Genomic DNA, 19,690 nt, shown 5'->3' on the forward strand with positions numbered 1-19,690 from the left:
GGGGGAACAGCCGTCGATGTAGCTCAGTTGGAAGAGCACTGGACGCGACATTCGGAGGTCGTGGGTTCGATTCCCACCATCAGCGCGCTGACGTTCCTTCCACTTTGCATTGAATACTCTTTATTCTAATAATCACGACGAGACAACAGTGTAAAAAAAAACGTCAGCAAAAAAAAAACAAATGTCAACAGTGTAAAAAAAAACATCTGCCTTGCACTTGTAGACTGTTCGCACCTTTATATATATATATATATATATATATATATATATATATATATATATATATATATATATATTGTGAAAGAAGGCTAGGTTGATACGGCAAGGTCATGACGGCAAGGCCAGCGATGCCTTGTCTAGCGTTTCAATCCGGTGACAAAACCCAGGCGCGTGCCGGCGCCGGCGCCGCGGGACGATGATGATGGTATGTACAAACGAAAGAGGAAGATCATGGCATGTACAAATTAAAGAACATCCACGGAAGGCTCACACAATCTGCCCGGGGGGTCGGAAGCGGCCAGCCTGGCCGCTCCTACCTAACCGATGCATCGCGGCGCACAAACAGTTTCAGGCGAGACACATGAACAATTTCAGTTCCACGGTGGCGTCGATCAGCTGGGGGATCAACAGGCGTAAATATGTAGTTCACTGGAGAAGTTTGGCTTATGACCTCATAGGGACCTACGTAGCGGTGGTGGAATTTGTCACTAAGGCCAGGGGTGCGCAATGGTGTGTAAAGCAGTACTTCGTCACCAGGACGAAAAGAGACCACTCGATGTGTATAATCATAGCGAATCTTGCGGACTTCCTGGCACGCTTGAGTGTTGAGGCGGGCAAGATGACGGCATCTGGCCACACGAGATAAAAAATGGGTAGGTACTGATGTGGAGTAGTCGGGCGTAGAGAAGAAGAAAACGTCGAGGATTGTAGTGGGAGGACGGCCATAAACAAGGAAAAATGCAGAGTAACCAGTAGTTCGCTGTACTGCTGTATTGTAGGCGAATGTGACGAATGGTAGAATAGTGTCCCAATTTCGATGATCTGGTGTGATGTACATTGATATCATGTCCGACAAGGTGCGATGAAATCGCTCACTCGCTCACTAGTCGGGGGTGGTAGCTTGAGGTTGTCTTATGAAGGGCGTTTGAGGCGTGAAGAACTTCGGCAACGACTTTCGATACGAAAGCTGTACCGCGGTAACTTAGGAGCACCCGAGAAGCGCCATGACACAATACAATTGATCGCAAAAAGAAATTTGCTACTTCTTCAGCGGAACCAGTCGGTAAAGGTGCTGTCTCAGCGTAGCGTATGAGGTGGTCGACAGCTGTTATAATCCAATGGTTACCCCCATAGGAGAGAGGTAGGGGACCATATAAGTGGATGCCTACTACGTCGAATGGCGTGGTGGGACAAGTAAGAGGTTGTAGAAGGCCAGCGGGCGAAGAAGTCAGCCGTTTGCGACGTTGGCGCAGAGGGCAGGATGCGACGTATTTGGCAACGGTGGAAGATAAGCCAGGCCAAAAGAATCGTTTTCTCACGCGGTCGTAGGTTTTGTCAAAACCCAGGTGACCTGCAGTAACGTCATCGTGGAGAGCCGCCAGTATACGTGGGTGAAGCACACGCGGCGCGACTGGGATCCAGCGAGTTCCATCAGTGCAATACACGTAGCGGACTAAGATGCCATCTTCGAGCTTGAAATTGCGAAGCTGTCGGTGAAGATTAGCAATGGGCGGATCCGAAGCGCCGATAAGGCGGTCGATGATAGGACGGCAGTAGACATCGGCTAATTGCTGTGAGCGGAGAGCGTGCTTGTTCGCAGAGTCGTCAAAACAAACGGTTGTGATATACGTCGGGCAAAGAGATGGTCGGCTCTGGTAAGAGGTGGAAATGAATTGGGAAGAAAAGCAGCAAGTGGATTCCGAAAGGGGACAGCGAGAGAGAGCGTCAGCGTCTTGGTGTTGGCGACCAGATTTATAAGTGACGTCGAAATGGTATTCTTCCAGGCGTAGAATCCAGCGGCCAAGTCGGCCTGTCAAATTTTTGATGATGATGATGGATTTTAATGGCGCAAGGGCGACACAGGCCAAAGAGCGCCAAACTCAAGGTTAATGGTGCACTCAAGTTTATATGATGGAATAGTTGATTTTTCATGAAGGGATAAAAAACTGGTGTATAGGGCCTAAAATTCATTTGTGATATATAATGGATGCGCAATGTATAAGTAGATGTATTAAAAGATCTCATCCGTCCTCTCAAGGAGGAGCGGGCTGAGACCCACGTCGATAAGAAATTTCATATAAAAAGCCTACTTCTGATAAAAATTTAAGCACCTGTTTTAAAGGAAACATTGGGTTGTCGCCAATAAAAATGGATGGGCGTGCAGGTATTTGATGAGTGAACAAGGAGGGAAAATGACGTCTTCTTTCTGGTTCCAGTTGTGCACATATGATTAAAACATGAATGACATTGAGTCGATCACCACATTTCGAGCAGCGTGGTGCAGGAGAGTTGGTTAAAAGATATGTATGGGTTATGTATGTGTGGCCAATTCTCAGCCTGCACAGGGCTACTTCTTTAAATCTGTCTTGTTTTTCTGTGGTGTACCTGCCTATTTTTGCCTTTATTGTGTGTAGTTTATTTTCTGATGCTGCGTCCCATTCCTCTTGCCATTGTTGTCGAATCATGTTTTTTATGTGTGGTTTGAGGTCATGATAAGTTATCTTATCAATGTCTGTGTCATTTCGAAGGGCAGCTGAAGCAGCTAGCCTATCAGCTGCCTCATTACCAGGTATACAGCGGTGGCCTGGCACCCAACACAGTGTAATTTTAATTTCTTGTTCATGGGCAAACATAAGGGTGTTATAAAGAGAGTTCAGTACTGGGTTCTTATTTTGCCATTTCCAAAAGGATAGGGACTTTAAAACACTGAGGGAGTCTGTGTAGATGATCGACGTCTGTATTTTATTTTCTATAATGTGTCTAACAGCTAAAAGGATACCATGGCATTCAGCGGTAAATATACTAGTATGTCTGTTCAGGGTTTTTGACTGTGAAAACTGTGGTCCATGTGCTGCACAGGAGATTTGAGCAGACTTCGAAGCATCAGTGTAATATTCATCACAAGTGTACTTCTCCTGAAGTGACATGAAGTGCTGCTGTATGGCAATAGGGGATGCATGTTTGCCCACTTCAAGAAACGACAGGTCGCAATTAACACCGTGCATTTCCCAAGGAGCAATTAGGTCTTTTATGGAAGTTGTATGGAGACTGGTAACCGAAACATTCAGATATTCAATGTGCGTGGCAACTCTGATTGGATATGGTGGTGTTAGAGATGGTTTTTTTGAGAAAAGTGCTGTGCCAGTTTTGTCAAGCAGGAGCCGACGACATGGATGGTCCAGTTGGCATAGTACCTTCACAGCATAAGTTAGAGAAGTTAATTGTCTCCTTCGTTGCAGTGACCATCGGTTCGCCTCGACATAGAGGCTAGCAATTGGGCTAGTTCGGAAAGCGCCCGTAGCGAGGCGAAGGCCGAGGTGGTGCACGGGATCGAGCAATTATAGCGCAGAGGATGATGCTGACCCATAAACCATCGAGCAATAGTCAATGCGTGATAGAACTACACTATTCAGAAGGTTCAGAAGGCAGTCGCGGTCTGTGCCCCATGACCGGTGAGAGAGAATTTTTAGCAAATTCATCGCTTTGAGACACTTCAGTCGCAACTGTTTTTGTGTGGGGAATGAAGGAAAGTTTTTCGTCAACAACTACGCCAAGAAATTTATGTTCTTTTTTAAAGGCAAGGCTCTGGCCATTCAGTGTAATGTTGGGGTTAGGCCTGATGCCACGATGCTTAGAGAAAAGTACACAAGCACTCTTTTCAGAGTTAAATTTAAACCCATTGTCATCAGCCCACCGGGACAATTTGTTTACAGCTAGCTGAATTTGTCGTTCACAGATGGCCAAGTTGCAAGATTTGAAGCTTATCTGGACGTCATCAACATATACAGAACAAAAAATAGTTTTTGGCAGCACGCTTTTTAAAGAGTTCATTTTGACTACAAAAAGTGTGCAACTGAGAACACCACCTTGAGGGACACCATTTTCTTGAATGTACTGCTTTGAATATGCATTGCCAATACGAACTTTGAAGGTCCGTTCAGACAAGTAACTTGGAATTGTGCTCAACATGTTTCCTGTGATGCCAAGAGAGAAGAGGTCGCGGATGATACCATAGCGCCAAGTGGTATCATATGCTTTTTCAAGATCGAAAAAGACAGATAAACAATGTTGTTTATGTACAAAAGCATCCCTTGCATAAGACTCAAAGGCAATGAGCTGATCAGCTGTTGATCGCCCAGCTCTAAAACCAGCTTGGTTTTGATAAAGAAGACCATTGTATTCAAGGAAATGGAGAAGGCGACGATTTACCATTTTCTCAAAAAGCTTGCATAGACAGCTGGTTAGTGCGATAGGCCGATAACTAGCAGCAAGTGTGGGTTCTTTTCCGGGTTTTAATATTGGGATGATGATCGCTTCCTTCCATGCTTTAGGAAAGCGTCCTGTGGCACATACTTTATTATACAGGTAGAGTGGGGTTTCAACAGTGTTCACATGCAGATGCCTGAGCATTCCGTATGTGATCCTGTCAGGACCTGATGCTGTGTTACCACATGTGTCTAGTGCAATCTTCAGCTCCTGCATGGTGAATGGGCTATTGTATCCTCCTGAGGATGGCCTTTTATCATGTATGTGCTTCCTCTCCTCTCTTGCCTTGTGCCGCAAAAAGGAATCTGTATAGTGTGCTGAGCTGAATATGTATTCAAAGTGTTGCCCTAGTGTGTCTGCTTGATGTTCAAGAGAGTCACCACTGGTGCTGACAAGGGGCGTTGAGACTGTGCTATATCCTTTAAGTGCTCTTATCCTGTTGTGAACTTTGTGTGCGTCAGAATAGGAGTTCACTGAAGAAAGGAATGATGACCAGCTTTCGCGCTTGGAGATGCGTCGAATACGCCTGCCATTTGCCTTTGCACGCTTAAAGGCTATTAGGTTTTCGGCTGTGGGGTATCGGCGTAGTTTCGACCATGCCCTGTTTTGAGTTTCACGAGCAGTCTTACATTCTGCATTCCACCACGGTCTTCGTTTATTTCGTGGCTTACTTGACGTCTGTGAAATGTATTTTTCTGCTGCCTCTATGATGTGCAGCGTGATTAAGCGTTGAGTTTCATCAACGCCTAAGTCAGTAACTGATGAACTGGCCAATGATGACTGTTCCCTGAACATCTTCCAGTTGGCTGCATTTTCTTTGAATTTTCTGGGATTCGACACATTTTCATTTTCGTTCCCAGTATATTTTATTAAGATCGGAAAATGGTCACTTCCGTATAGATTGGTAATGACAGTCCACTCTGTAGCTGCCAGGAACATCGGGGAGCCAATGGCTAGATCTATGGATGTGTAAGAGTTGTAAGCTATATTGTAGTAAGTTGGCTGTTTCGTGTTTAGTAAGCATGATCCCGAGGACAATAAGATTTTTTCGATTAGAACGCCTCGGGAGTCCGTTCTTGTACATGCCCATAATGGGTGGTGAGCATTAAAGTCTCCGACCAGCAACCAAGGTTCCGGAAGTTGATCAATCAATTTTTCAAAACTTTCGCTACTTAGCTTATAAGTTGGAGCAATATACAGGGAACATACGGTTGTTATTTTGCCATAAACTAAGCTTCTGATTGCCACTGCCTCTAAGTCTGTGTTGAGTGAGATGTGTCGAGACGAGATTGATTTTTGTGTTACAATGGCAACGCCACCAGAGGAGTGAGAGCTGCCTTGCCTGTCGTTCCTGAATACATTATATTGCTTAAGGAAATTTGAGTCTGCTGGTTTTAAATGGGTTTCTTGCAGACAAAGTATGTTTGGTTGATAGTCCGCAAGAATTTCATATATATCATCTAAATTTTTAAAGAGTCCTCGGCAGTTCCAATAAATGAAGAGCGCCATAATTAAAAGTTATTTAAGGGACAAGTTTAAATTTAGGTTTGTAGGTCCTTGGGACCTGTTATTGGGACTTTTCCCTTTCTTTTTCGCTCCAGTGAGCTTTGCCGCCTAGGCAGCTGGGGTGAAGAAGTTGTGTCCATCGCATCTTCAGATGCGGTGGACGACTGTGCAGAAAGCACAGGATTGTCAGTTTTAGGCCTCGACTCATGGGTCGAGGCCTTTGGGTCGGCTGACCTGGGGGTCCGCGCAGCCAGCTTTGCGGGTGGTGGTGGAGTGGCGCTAGCTGACTCCACCGAGGGCGCAGGTGGCGCTGCCCTGGAAGAACTGTGTGCTTCCTGGGCAGGTGCCGACGACCGCTGTGATGCCGCGCCCTGCTGCGTCACAACGGAGTAGTGTGGCTTTTGAGGAAGAGAAAGCCGCTTTCGTGCCTCTCCGTAAGATATGTTTTCGGTGACTTTCAGTCTAATTATTTCTTTTTCTTTTTTCTAGTAGGGGCATGAGCGTGAATAAGCTGGATGGTTACCTTCACAGTTTGAGCAGAGAAGCAGCTGTTCTTCGCAGTTGTCTGTAGGGTGTTCGTGCGAGGCACACTTTGCACATGTGAGTTGGCCACGGCAACTCTGAAAGCCATGGTCATATTTCTGACATTTGAAGCAACGGCGTGGGTTAGGGATGTAGGGCCTCAGTTTTATCTTTGTGTAGCCTACTTCGACAGATTCTGGGAGAGTGCTTGCAGCAAAGGTGAGTACAATGTGCTTTGTTTCTATCTCTTTGTTATCTCGTCTGATTTTTATCCGGTAAACATCTGTGACATTTTGTTCCTTCAGGCCTTCAAGAAGTTCTTGTTCGCTCACGTACCTAAAGTCATCATCAGAGATGACTCCTCGGGCAGTGTTTAGTGATCGGTGTGGGCTAATCTGTACCGGTATTTCTCCAAATGATTCGACTGCACTTAGCTTCTGATACTGATGATTTTACATTAATTCTAGTAACAGGTCACCGTTTCCAAGTTTCTTAATCTTATAGCCCTGGCCAATGGCCTCAGTCAACGTTCGGGAAACAACAAATGGGGACACAAGTCGTGCAGTGATTTCCTCGTGGTCACTGTGGACCACGTGGAAACGAGGAAAGTTGTTTATGTTCTTTGAGAAGAACATGGTGGTCTCGGTGCGCCCCCTTTTAGAAGGAGGACGATCGGGGTTAAGGAGTTTAGAAGCCATAAAATATTGTATTGTTCGGCTGCAGTGCCAGCCACCCACCATGGAGCCCAACGAGGGGACGGGACAGAAATTGTCAATTCCTGCCCACGCCAGCTGTACACCGTAACTATAACCCAATATGGCGTAACTCAGCGTAGCTAGCCACACAAGGTTAACCCTCGCCGCCTGGAAGTAGGAAGAAATGAAGAAGGTAAGAGTGGACAGGACAGTTCTAAGAAAGAAAATAGGAAAGTGAAAGTTGGAGGGGAGAACAGGAAAATGCGACTGCCGATTTCCCCCGGGTGGGTCAGCCCGGAGGTGCCGTCTATGGGAAGCGTGGGCCAAAGTGGTGTGTTGCCTCCGCCGAGGGGCCTGTCAAATTTTTGAGTGAAGAAAACCAGCAAAGAGCATGGTGGTCGGTCACAACTGTGAAGTGCGGACCGTATAGGCAAGGGCGAAATTTTTGGACAGCCGAGACGACAGCAACACTCCTGCTCGGTAATGGTGTAGTTTTTCTCAGCTGAAGTGAGAGTCCGACTGGCAAATGCCATCACTTTCTCACGCGATGTTGCATCACGCTGCAAAAGTACAGCGCCAAGACCGTGACCACTGGCATCGGTGCGCAGGATAGTTGGAGCGCTGTCACTGAAGTGGCCAAGAATAGGATCTAATGTGAGGGCGTGCTTGAGGTCATTAAAAGCGGTTTCGCACTGCTCACTCCAGAGGAAAGGGCTGCGTGCTTTTAGTAGCTCATGAAGTGGGGGAGCAATAGTTGCAAAATGCCTTATAAAACGCCGGAAGTAAGATGCGAGGCCGAGGAAACTGCGCAAACCTGTAGCCCGTTGTGGACGAGAAAAGTTCAAGACCGCGATTATTTTTTCAGGATATGGGCGAATGCCGTCATGGCTGACCAGATGTCCCAATATTCTAATTTCTTTCTGTGCAAAGTGGCACTTCTTGATGTTGAGCTGAAGGCCTGCCGAAGCGAGACAGATGAGGACTTCATTCAGGCGCGTGAGATGGTCATTAAAGGTTGCCGAAAAGATCACAATGTCGTCCAAGTAACACAAACAGGTTCTCCATTTTAGGCCACGAAGTACAGTGTCGATCATTCTTTAAAATGTCGCTGGTGCGTTACAAAGTCCGAACGGCATAACATTAAATTCGTAAAGGCCATCGGGTGTTGAGAAAGCGGTCTTTTCTTTGTCGTCATCGCGCATAGGTATTTGCCAATAACCTGAGCGAAGGTCCAAGGTCGAGAAATATTCGGAGCCTTGGAGGGAGTCAAGGGAGTCACCAATTCGTGGCATCGGATATACATCTTTGCAGGTAATTTTGTTGAGTGCGCGGTAATCAACGCAAAAGCGTACCGAGCCTTCCTTTTTTTAACTAGCACTACTGGGGAGGATCGTGGGCTTGTTTAAGGACGAATTATATTGCGATGGAGCATGTCATTTACGTTTTCTTCAATTACTTTTCGTTCAGAGAGGGAAACCCGATAAGGCCGTCGGCGAACGATAGAGTTACCTTCAGTAATGATGCTATGGTGCGCAACACTAGTCCGTCCCAGTGGTGTAGAAGTGGCATCAAAAATGGCTTGGTGGTGTCGAAGCAATGTCAGCAGTTCATGGCGTTGGTTCGGCGTGAGTTTAGGATTAATAGTCTTTGCGAGAACAGAAAGAGAGACGTCTGACGAAACACGTTGCTGAGGCGGAGGGGCGGTGAGCACCATCAGGGAAAAAGGTTGAACATCCACCATACAATTCTGAGAAGTTCCTTTTGGGAGCACGAGGGATTCACGTGAAGTGTTAGTGGCCACTATTGTCGCTGAGCCGTTGTGGAACCGGACAAGACTTGACGGGAAGGCGATGCCGCGTGCAAGATGACTATATGATGGTGCTATGAGTACGTCCCCGTGAGTGATGTGGTCAGAAACAACAGTAAGCAGTTTTTCGCACCGAGGAGGCAAAACAGTATCGGTGGCGGCAACGAGGGGATGATGTCGTTCAGAAAAGTCAAATGAAAAATCGCTGTCTGTCATATGGATAACACGGTCACCACAAGAAATTAACGCTGAAGTGGCTGACAAAAAATCCCATCCGAAAATCATGACATGCGCACAAGGTGAGAGCACAGAAAACTGCACATGATGGCGGATACCGTCGATAACAACTCGTATGGTGCACTTCGTTGAAGGGCGCAAAGGGACGTCATTGGCTCCACGGAGTTCAGGCCCATCATATGGGGTTGTCACTTTTCGCAAACGGTAGCACAAATCAGCGTGAATGACAGAAATTGCAGCCCCTGTATCAATCAAAGCTTCAACCGGTAAACCTTCAGCGATAACAGAAATCACGTTATAGGGGCGATCAGGAGGACTTTTAGTAAGTTCGCAGAGTGCAGTTTGACCTCCGGGAACTGCAACACTTAGTTTTCCGGATGGCGGACAGGGAGAGCGGTTGCGGGGCGGAGAGAGGAAACTGAGCGGCGGTGTGGGGATGTGAACCGGTGTCGGGATACATGGTTCCCACGAGGCTCAGAGGAAGATACTGGAGGGGGGGAGGATCGTCGTGGTGGGCTTGGAATAAACTGGCGTTGATAACATGAGGTTGAAAGCATGTCGCATTGGAAGGTATAACCACGGCGCTCGTTCTGAAGGCTGCGACGACAGAAGCGGGATATATGTCCTCTAATACCACAGTAATAGCAGACTGGTCGGGGGGGACGCCAATGTGTGTAATTGGGTTGTGTAGGTTGAGCCATCGCCATTGCATTGACGTGATTTTGTTGGTGCCGGTCGGGGCGGGGGAAATAAGAAGGGGGAGATGCAGTGACGTGCGCGTAGGTCAGCGCTGGGCGGATTGCAGAAGGTTCGGATGTGATAGGGTGGCTGATGGTAGCTAACTCTTCTTTATTCATGTTGCGGAGAACGGCGTCATTAGGAGGTGCGGAAGAATGATAGCACCCATGTCGACAGAAAGGATTGAGGGCTTGAAGCTCCTCGCGGATGATTGCTCGAATCACTGCCCGCAGATCAAGGTCAGCAGAGGTCGGACCCGTTGCGAAGCCGGGCTGTAATCGAGAGGACTGCAGCTGGTCGAGGCGTTGACAGGTCGTAATATTTGAATCAACACTTGAAGGATTCTGGGCAACTAAGGTGTGGTATGCCATAGCATTGATCCCTTTTAAGATGTGGTGCACACGTTCAGGTTCCGTCATGGTGGGACTAATGCGCCGAGAAAGTGCAAGAACAGCCTCTATGCAAGACGCATATGGTTCATCTGGACCTTGAATGCGGGAAGCGAGCTTGCTTCTCGCGATCTCAGTCCGAACTGCCGGTTCAGCGAAGTATTGTCGGAATTGCTGTTTGAAAGTGGTCCAGTTAGTAGTGTGGGGTTCGCGATTAATGAACCAGGTTCTGGCGACCTCAATTAGATAGAACGAAACTTTGAGGAATTTTAAAGCATCGTCCCACCGGTTATAGGCACTGCAGCGTTCATATGTGTCGAGCCAGTCATCCACGTCTTCGTCACGATTATCAGCGAACAGCGGTGGGTCGCGTTGACGTGTGGGCAGAGTCGGAGGCATCGGTGCAGCTGAGGTAGAGGGTCTGGCCGGGTCGGGATTGCTCTTGGTGGATATGATTATGGTGGTAGTTGTCAAACGGCGACCGAAACGTAGCTCCAGCGAGAGGCAGCAAGGGGATCGAATTCGACCTCGACCACTTTTGAAAGAAGGCTAGGTTGAGACAGCAAGGTCGCGACGGCAAGGCCAGCGATGCCTTGACTAGCGTTTTAATCCGGCGACAAAACCCAGGCGCGTGCCGGAGCCGACGCCGCGGGACGATGATGATGGTATGTACAAATGAAAGAGGAAGATCATGGCATGTACAAATTAAAGAACATCCACGGAAGGCTCACAATATGCTTGCGAAAAAGACGTTCTTGGCTGCAGAAGAAATAAATAGCGAAGATCATTAACACTTCGTTTATTCATTTATTCTTCGTCGAAGTTTCGACCGGCGACAGGTCTTTTTGAAGACTGTGGTTACATTGCTAGTGTTTCAGTTTTAAAGGTTGTGAAAATTGTACAGGCGCAGGAAAGAAGGACCACCAAAAAATAAGAGAAGAAAGAGGGCAATGGGGATTCTGTTGAATGCTAGGAAAGTGAGGACAAAACATGAGTACGGGCGGGCGGCAAAACCAAGAAGATGCGGGGAACGGGAAGATTCTGAAGGCTCGGAAAGAGGGGGCAAGCAGATTAGCAAAACAAAGGAGATGGCAGGGGGAGAAGAAAAGCAAGAGGGGGGGGGGGGTTGGAATGGAGAGAAAATGAACAGAACACTTTCGGTATGGTGTCAGACGACGGCGCCGCCTTTGTCTCTTCGAGAATGCAGTTAACAACAAAATCAACAGACGGGAAAGGGTAAGAGTCTCGCACTGTCACAGCATTCAGACGTCGATAATCGATACACAACCGTGCTTATCCATCCTTCTTAGGCGCGAGAACAACAGGAAATGCCCAGGTGATTTTTGATGGTCTCACCGCACCGGTAGCCACCATTTCGTCGAGGGCCCCATCCAGCAGCGCTCGCTTTTCGACACTCAAGGGCCTGGATTGAATCGGATAAGACGAGCATCGCCGGTGTTGATCCTGTGGGTTAGTACGTTGGCCTTCCCCGGAGCCTCCGTGAACATTGCTGCAAAGGGCCTGAGCATTGTCTCGATTCTGCTTTTTTCCGCTGGTGACCCCGTGAAAACATTCAAAATGGTTAGAATACCACTTCCTGTGATATTGGCCGAATGGCCGTTTGTGACAAGCAACTATGACTGTGGCTCAGCGGCCTTGGTCTTGAACTGAAATGCGTCTGTACCGGTGCCGCACCGGTAGGTTCCCTTACTGAGGTCCATCACGATTCCTGCCTTCACTATGAAGTTACGGCCTAGTATGACTGACCAAGATAGTCCGGGGAGGCGTAAGAAACGCTGTCTAATCTTTCGACCATTTATAGTAACTGTTAGGCGGGCTGCTGATGTTGCGGCTACTATGTGAGTCGACGCCATACGAAGATTAGTGTTTACACTCCGCAACCGGACACGTTTTGTCTCAGAGGAATCTTCACCTGATCGCCGAAGACTGACACCATAGAACCTGTGTCTAAAAGTGCTGTAAGTTCCAGTCCGGCCATTTTGACCAAGGCCAGCGGGGTCTTGTCTGGTTGGCTTTCCTCAAAAGAAGTTGACGGGACTACACTCACCGAGTGTTTCTAGGGTTTCTCGGAGTCTGCCTCTTGCATAGCAGGTGGTGATGATGGCACCTGCATCAATGACACCTGGGTCGAAGGCCCCTGGGTTCGTTCAGGCCGGAAAGATAGCGACTCGATCATCTCTGCCGATGGTTAGCCACGTCTGTGCGGCCTGGCCGCTGGATGATGTGATGACCAAAACATCCTCCCCTGCGTTGCCCTGAATTTGCGAGTCGTAGGACAAGTTGTGCCCGGGGGCGACACCCACTTCTCACCTGATGGCGACACCGTTGCACGCGGTGGTTGGTGATTTCCATGTTGCACGCGGTGGTGACACCCACGCTGCACCCGTAGGTGAATGGTAGCCAGCAGCCGCTGCAGGTGATGTCCGGGATTTGCGCGCTCCGACGCAGTGTGTCCCAACTGCTGCCACACAAGGGGTCCCAGCGCCTGCGTATGGCAAGAAGACACGGGGCCCCGTCTGACCTGTCAATCCATGAAATCGGCTCTTCACCTGAGTAGACGCATCAGGGCTTGTGACTCCGTGCAAGTTGCCAGCCTCCGTACGGCAGCCTGGCGTCTCCAGGCTGCGTGCTGCCGATGATCCAGGCCACGCACAGGACGTCTCAAGGCAAGTCTTTGCAGGGGGAGATGGTTTGTACTGGAGCTCCGCCAGGAAAGATACCTCGATGCGGGATGCTTCTCTAGCCATGTCATCGAAGACCGCGAACTGGCGACGCCGGAGTATGGCTGGTACCTTGGATGCCGCCGATGTATAGCATGAGCCACCTTCTCTGGTTCCGGAACTGCAGGATCTGCCCGCTCATGCCGCTCTTGAAAACTGCGCAAAAACTCTAGCTAACCCTCGTTTTCGCTTTGCGTCCTGGTGCAAAGCTCGTCTTTCATATGGATGTCATAGTCAGGCGGCGAAAACTCTTCTCGAAAACGGTCTATAAAATCCTGCTTTCTTGTGAACGACTGCTGTCTACGCCTCCAGGTTGCTGCGGAACCTACCAAAGCTACGGGAAGCACAAGCGTGAACAGAGCGCTGTCCGAAATTGTCATTGCCATCTGATAATCGTCGACTTCATAAAGAAAATTGCAAACAGATTTCTTGTCTGCGTATCCTTCACACCTTGGCACGGCCAAATTTAGCCGCAGCTGATTATCGCGATACATGGGAGTGGGCGTTAACGAAACTGCCTCGCTTCCTACCATTTCTCTGAAATCTGCCTTTGATTCAAGTAGCTCGAATAGGAGGCCAAGAATTCCGCTACAAATGTCCGACGGTTCGCTTTTCCTGTCTTCTGATTGCTCATGTCCGGAACCCGCCTGTGTGGAAGGCCGAACTGTCTCTGTTAACTGAGCGCTTGCACCCGGTAGGTCCGACATCGCTACGCACGAAACTGCATGATTATCAAATTGCTACACTCGCGGGGCAAGCCACAGCTCGAGCAGAAATCACGTTGAGCGCCAATTGAAGGCTCCGCCTTTTAGAATACGGGTCCGCGAGGGATGGACTCGCCCGACGAGTGAAAAACCAAGTCTTAAAAACACCGGTTTATTCCGGATCAAGAGAAAAGTATAAAATAGAAATGAAACAGCATTGGTCAAAACTGCGCTGGAAACATGCCGTCGAAGTGTGCGACAATGAACTATGCAAAATAAAACGGAACATGGGTGAGGGCTTCCCCACGACAACACAAAACACACTGCGGCGCGGGTAGGGCAAGTAATAGGGCCAAAGCGTTGATGACGGTAAAAGCATTGCTATTCGCGTGGCAACACTACGCTGACACTCCTAAGGCTTTCTTGTAGGCGCCGCTTCCGTCTGCGCCTCGCAGGACTCCGCTCCGTCGTCCGTGTACATCCCGCCGGCTTGGGACGCCTTCTCTGGCCGGCCGCCCGGCGAAAAAGCCCCGAGCCATCCTTCCGACACGCTCATCTATCCTCTGTCTCGCGCCGATAACATGCCGCTCCCGCTTTGGGCAGCTCGCTCATGCGTACTCGCGCTGCCCAGGCGGACACCAACACAAAAAGAAAAAAGCGCGCGCGGTTTGAAACACTAAAAGTGGCTGTGGGGCCCCACACTCCCCCCTCTCAAGACGGGACACCTCCCGAGGTGTAAAACAAAAATAACGCGGGATAAGGACGGAACAGGTACTGCTGCTGGTGGGGCGCATGCTTGGAGGTATCCACCGAGCGTGGGTACCCATAGTGCCTGGCAGGTCAAGTGGTTCTATGTTGCTAGTGGACGGCCATGGTAAGCTCGGAGATCGGCCACTTTGACTGGTCCGGCTTCTCGACAACCCTGCACATGGCGAATAAAGTAAGAAAGTCGAGACTCGCGCTTTGTTATCGTGTAATGGCCAGTCCATCGTGGAGCGAGAAAAGCAGCAAACCCTTTTGCTGCATCACTTAGTGGGTGCGTGCGGCGAAGGACTTTGTCGCCGACTGTGAACTCTAAAGGTCGCCTTCCCGTGTTGTACTGCTTACAGTGTTCCAGGCGGGTAAGGTCCAAGTTTTCCCTTGCCTCCTTCAGAGTCTCGGCTAAGCGGCTGGAAAGATCATGCGCAAAATTAGAATGGCTAAGACCCGATAAATCAGAGCCATTCAGAGCATGCTCAATAGGGACCCTGAGCTCACGACCAAGGAGAATGGCCGCTGGCGTAAAAAATGTTGACCGGTTTACCATGGTTCTTGTGGCGAAGGCCATCTCCTGGATACGAGCGTCCCAGTCCTTGTGCCGCTCCGTGAATGCCACCATCATAGTCTTGAGATTTCGATTCACTCGCTCTGTAATGTTTGCCTGAGGGTGGTAGGGCGTAGTCTTTTTGTGCTGCACGCCAAGCACTTTGCAAGTGGTAGTGAATATCCTACCGGTGAAATACGTGGCATTATCAGTGATAAGCTGAGCTGGCTAACCAAAGCGAGTGAATGTTTCTAGTAGCTTATCACAAATTATTTTCGAGTCTAGCCTACTCAGGGGATACAATTCTACCCATTTCGAGAAATTATCAGTGAATGCTAACAAGTAGCGATTCCCTTTCACTGATCTGGGATAGGGACCCATTCTATCGCAAGCTACAATTTCCCATGGGTATCGGCTCTGTACAGTTTGCATGAGGCCCGGTGGTTTCCTCCCCTCGGCTTCGCGGTCTGGCAGGTATGACAAGTGCGGACGAATGTCAGGACATTCCTTCTCATGCGGGGCCATGTTGCAACGCGACACAGTTTGTCATATGTTTTCTTGCCATCGCTGTGACCTGCGAGGCGTGTATCGTGAAAGTACTCTAGAAAATGCTTACGTAGGCCCTTAGAAACGACCACACGAAATGCGGACTCACCACTCTCGGTGTCCGCAGCAGGTATAAACCGCAGGATCAAGCCATCTTCTGCTTCCATGTAGCTGTCGTAGCTTCCGTTAAGCGCCCGGCTCCCTGCAAGGTTGGCGCTGTTCAGGCATTGGCGTATCTGGTTGCACTGGTCGTCTGAGAGCAGAGCGTCAAAGCCGTTGATGGGACACCAGTGTGCCCCAGGTGTCGGCAGGAGCTGTCAAAGCATGTACCGCGGGTGCTCGATCTTCCTCATTAGGAAGTGGAGCTCGTGACAGGGCATCGGCCACTTTGTTGAAAGTGCCTCTTCTGTATTCTACCCTGTAATTATACTTTTGGAGAGCGAGTGACCAGCGGGCTAGACGGCCAGCTGGGTTTTGCAACCTTGAAAGCCATGATAGGGCCTGGTGGTCGGCCTGAATAATGAATTCTGTGCCATCCAATTACATGTCAAATTTCTTGAGGGCAAATACAATCGCGAGGCACTCTTTCTCTGTCACAGTATAGCTCCTTTCCGGTGCCGTCAGTGTATGACTAGCAAACGCTAAGGGGCAAAGCTTTCCTTGATGTTCTTGAAGCAATACAGCACCAATTCCGTACTCACTTGCATCCGTTTGTACTGTGAATGGCCGGTTAAGGTCTGGAAGATGCAGTCGTGCAGTATCCGCGATGGCTGCAGACAGTGAACGGAATGATCCCTGCTCGGCTTCTGTCCATGACCAGCGGGCACCCTTCCGGAGCAGCTGATGGAGGGGCCGCGCCAGGTCAGCGCAGTTCGGGACGAAGTGGCGGTAGAATCCCACCATGCCCAAGAAACGCTGGAGGCTCTTTATGTTGATTGGTGGTATGAGCTGCAGAATGGCCTGAAGCTTCTCTTCTTCCGGGCGAACTGTTCCCTGTTCCACAATGAAACCAAGAAGGTTGGCAGTGATTGTCACCAACTGAACCTTGCCGGGGTTGATGGTGATGCCCGCATTCTGCAATTCTGCATTCGTTAAAGGACATTCGTTAGATGAAGGAGGTGCTCTTCTAAGCTTTCTGAGAACACTACGTCATCCATGAAGGCCATAGCGTAGGTAAATTTGGCATCTCCGAGCACACTGAGTGAAAAACAAAGTCTTCCTAAAAACACCGGTTTATTCCGGATCAACAGAAAAGTATAAAATAGAAAAGAAACAGCATTGGTAAAAACTGCGCTGGAAACATGCCGTCGAAGTGCGCGACAGTGGACTATGCAGAATAAAACGGAACATGGGAGAGCTTCACCGCGACAACACAAAACACACTGCGGCGCGGATAGGGCGAGTAATAGGGCCAAAGCATTAATGACGGTACAAAAGCATTCCTACTCGCGTGGAAGTACTCACGCTAACACTCCTAAGGCTTTCTTGTAGGCGCCGCTTCCGTCTTCGCCTCGCAGGCGCCGCTCCGTCGTCCGTGTACATCCCGCCGGCTTGGGACGCTGCCACGCCGCCCTTCTCTTGCCGGCCGCCCGGCGAAAAAGCCCCGAGCCGTGCTCATAGACAAAGACACGTACGTAAAGAGCGGACACTTCAGCCTTTTCGCGGCCGAGCAAGTAAGGGTCTGACCACCCGCGAGGCGGCGTAGCTAGTTCGTTTCCACTCCACGTCAAAGGTAGATAGCTTATCATACGTACACTGACTTCCATCAAAGCGTATGCTTTCCTTGCTCTTTCCATATAAACGTTGATGCTACGCCGGTCATGTGCCGCCGGGTACGCCCACCTCACCGTGCTTTTCAATGGGTCACCTCGTTTCGCCGGTAAAGTGTTTCCTTTTGTTTGCAGAAATAATTTTGTTGTTTTCCGATCTAATAACGCTTTTAGCAAGTCCTTTGTTGCGCAACGTGAACGTATTTTGCACGTGTAACATAGAATAGGAGTCGTGACGCACTTTTAGTGTGCGGTTAAGGTATGTTTTTGGGTCGTGTTTTTCTCAAGAACTTGTGCAGTCCTTCGATTTTGGAATTCTCTAAAACAGCTTTGCGACAGAATTTTTCGGTGGAACAGGTGTATCTTAACACAAACTTTTATTCGGCAGTACAAGAACTGTGTGTTGCGCATTTGGGATCGTTTTGTGAATGGTGTTTACTTCGCTGTATTCGCACAATGCATGGGCTTTTGCCGCTTCGTAAGCACTATTTTAACAAGCCGAATGCCTCGTCATGGCTAAAGCATACTCGTTGATGTCTAGAGAGCGCTGCTGCCTGTTCGTGGCTTGCATTTTGGCGATATATACTGCTATTAGTCGCTAACAGTGGACTCTCTGTAATACCTTTGCCATACGAGCAGAGGGCAATATTGTCGGCGATCATGAGTATATGCATAGCATTGGGTTACTGTTATGTATTCATTGTGATGTGCTTAAATTTCTGAACAGACTATTGATCAAGGCCAATTTTATTGAAATTCCGCGCGGGCTGCGCCTGCAATTTTTTCTCCTTACATGTGTCTACCAGCTCACAATTCATTTTCTGTTGTTCTCACGAATGATGTTTTAGAGTAAAAACAGAGCCGGTGTGCGAAATTTTTTCATCGTGACACTGTGCGTGCTTCACCATACCATCAATCGTGTTGCTCTTTTTGTAATATGATGTATTTTATAAAGTGTGTGATCCAGTATTTTTTCTGTGGCATTCAATATGTAAACAAGAAAATAAACATTTTGGTTTGGAACCATTGCCTCCTTGTGTGTCATTGAGAAAAGCGGCTCAATAACGGCAAAACATTACTATAAGAACAGCTCTGATCGCATTATTCTAACCTGCATGAACTGTCAGCCACGCTTATGTTTTGCGAGAACCTTGCCGGTATTTCCAGTAAAGAGGTTGCGATCCGCGACTTTATTACGTCCGTATGCGTGGCATCTTTAAAGCACTTGAGTGCAACTCTGGACTATCTAGTTGAATTTTTTAACAGCTAAAGGTAAGTCAGAATTGAAAGCATTTCTATCGAAACAGAAACCAAAACAGAGCAAATCACATGCCGAAAATCTCGGAGGACGAAACTAGCGGTCTGACCAGCCGCTCGGGGCGCTGGCGCTGCTCGGCCGGAGGGCCCTATGGAAGTGTCCGCTCTTTACATAAGTATGTTTCTCTATGCCATGCTCCCGACGTGCTTATCTACCCTCTGTCTCGTGCCGATAACATGCCGCCCCCGCTCCGGGAAGATTGCTCATGCGCACTCGCGCTGTCCGGGCGGGCACTAACACAAACAGAAAAAAGCGCGCGCGGTTTGAAACCTTAAAGGGGCTGTGGGGACCCACAATACCTAAAACGATTAGACTCAATACACAACCTTAGTTTACCTGCTTCTAATGGTGTATCAGAACATCTCCCATTAAATGCATCTGCGCAGGAACAAATTCCCCCCCTCCTTTTGCAGACAGCAGGATGATGCTTACATATGCATCAGTTCAGTTCAGGCGTTCAGTCGTGTCCGACTCTTCGTGACCCTATGGACCATGTCACGCCACGCTTTCCGGTCTCTCACTATCTTCTTAACATCACATAGCTTCATCTGCAATGCCTCGAGAATGCCATCTAACCATCGCGTTCGCTGCCTACCCCTTCTCCGGCGACCCTCAACCTTTCCCAACATCAAATCTTTCTCCAGCGACTCCTCTCTTCTCATCAGATGACCAAAGTAGCTGAGCTTTAACTTTAGAATTTGACCCTCCAATGAGCAGTCAGGGTTTATGGTCGACAATATCGACTGATTTGATCTTCTGGCAGTCCAAGAAACTCTTAAGAGTCTTCGCCAGCACCACAATTCAAACGCGTCAATTCTTCGGCGGTCAGCCTTTTTCACAGTCCAACTAAGCATCCATACATCACAACTGGAAAGACCATAGCACGAGTTATACGGATCTTGGTTGGCAGATTAATGTCTCTGCTCTTTA

The sequence above is a fragment of the Amblyomma maculatum genome, chromosome 4 (assembly GCF_055883805.1).
Source record: "Amblyomma maculatum isolate TAMU_Amacu chromosome 4, ASM5588380v1, whole genome shotgun sequence".
NCBI classification, from domain to species: domain Eukaryota; kingdom Metazoa; phylum Arthropoda; class Arachnida; order Ixodida; family Ixodidae; genus Amblyomma; species Amblyomma maculatum.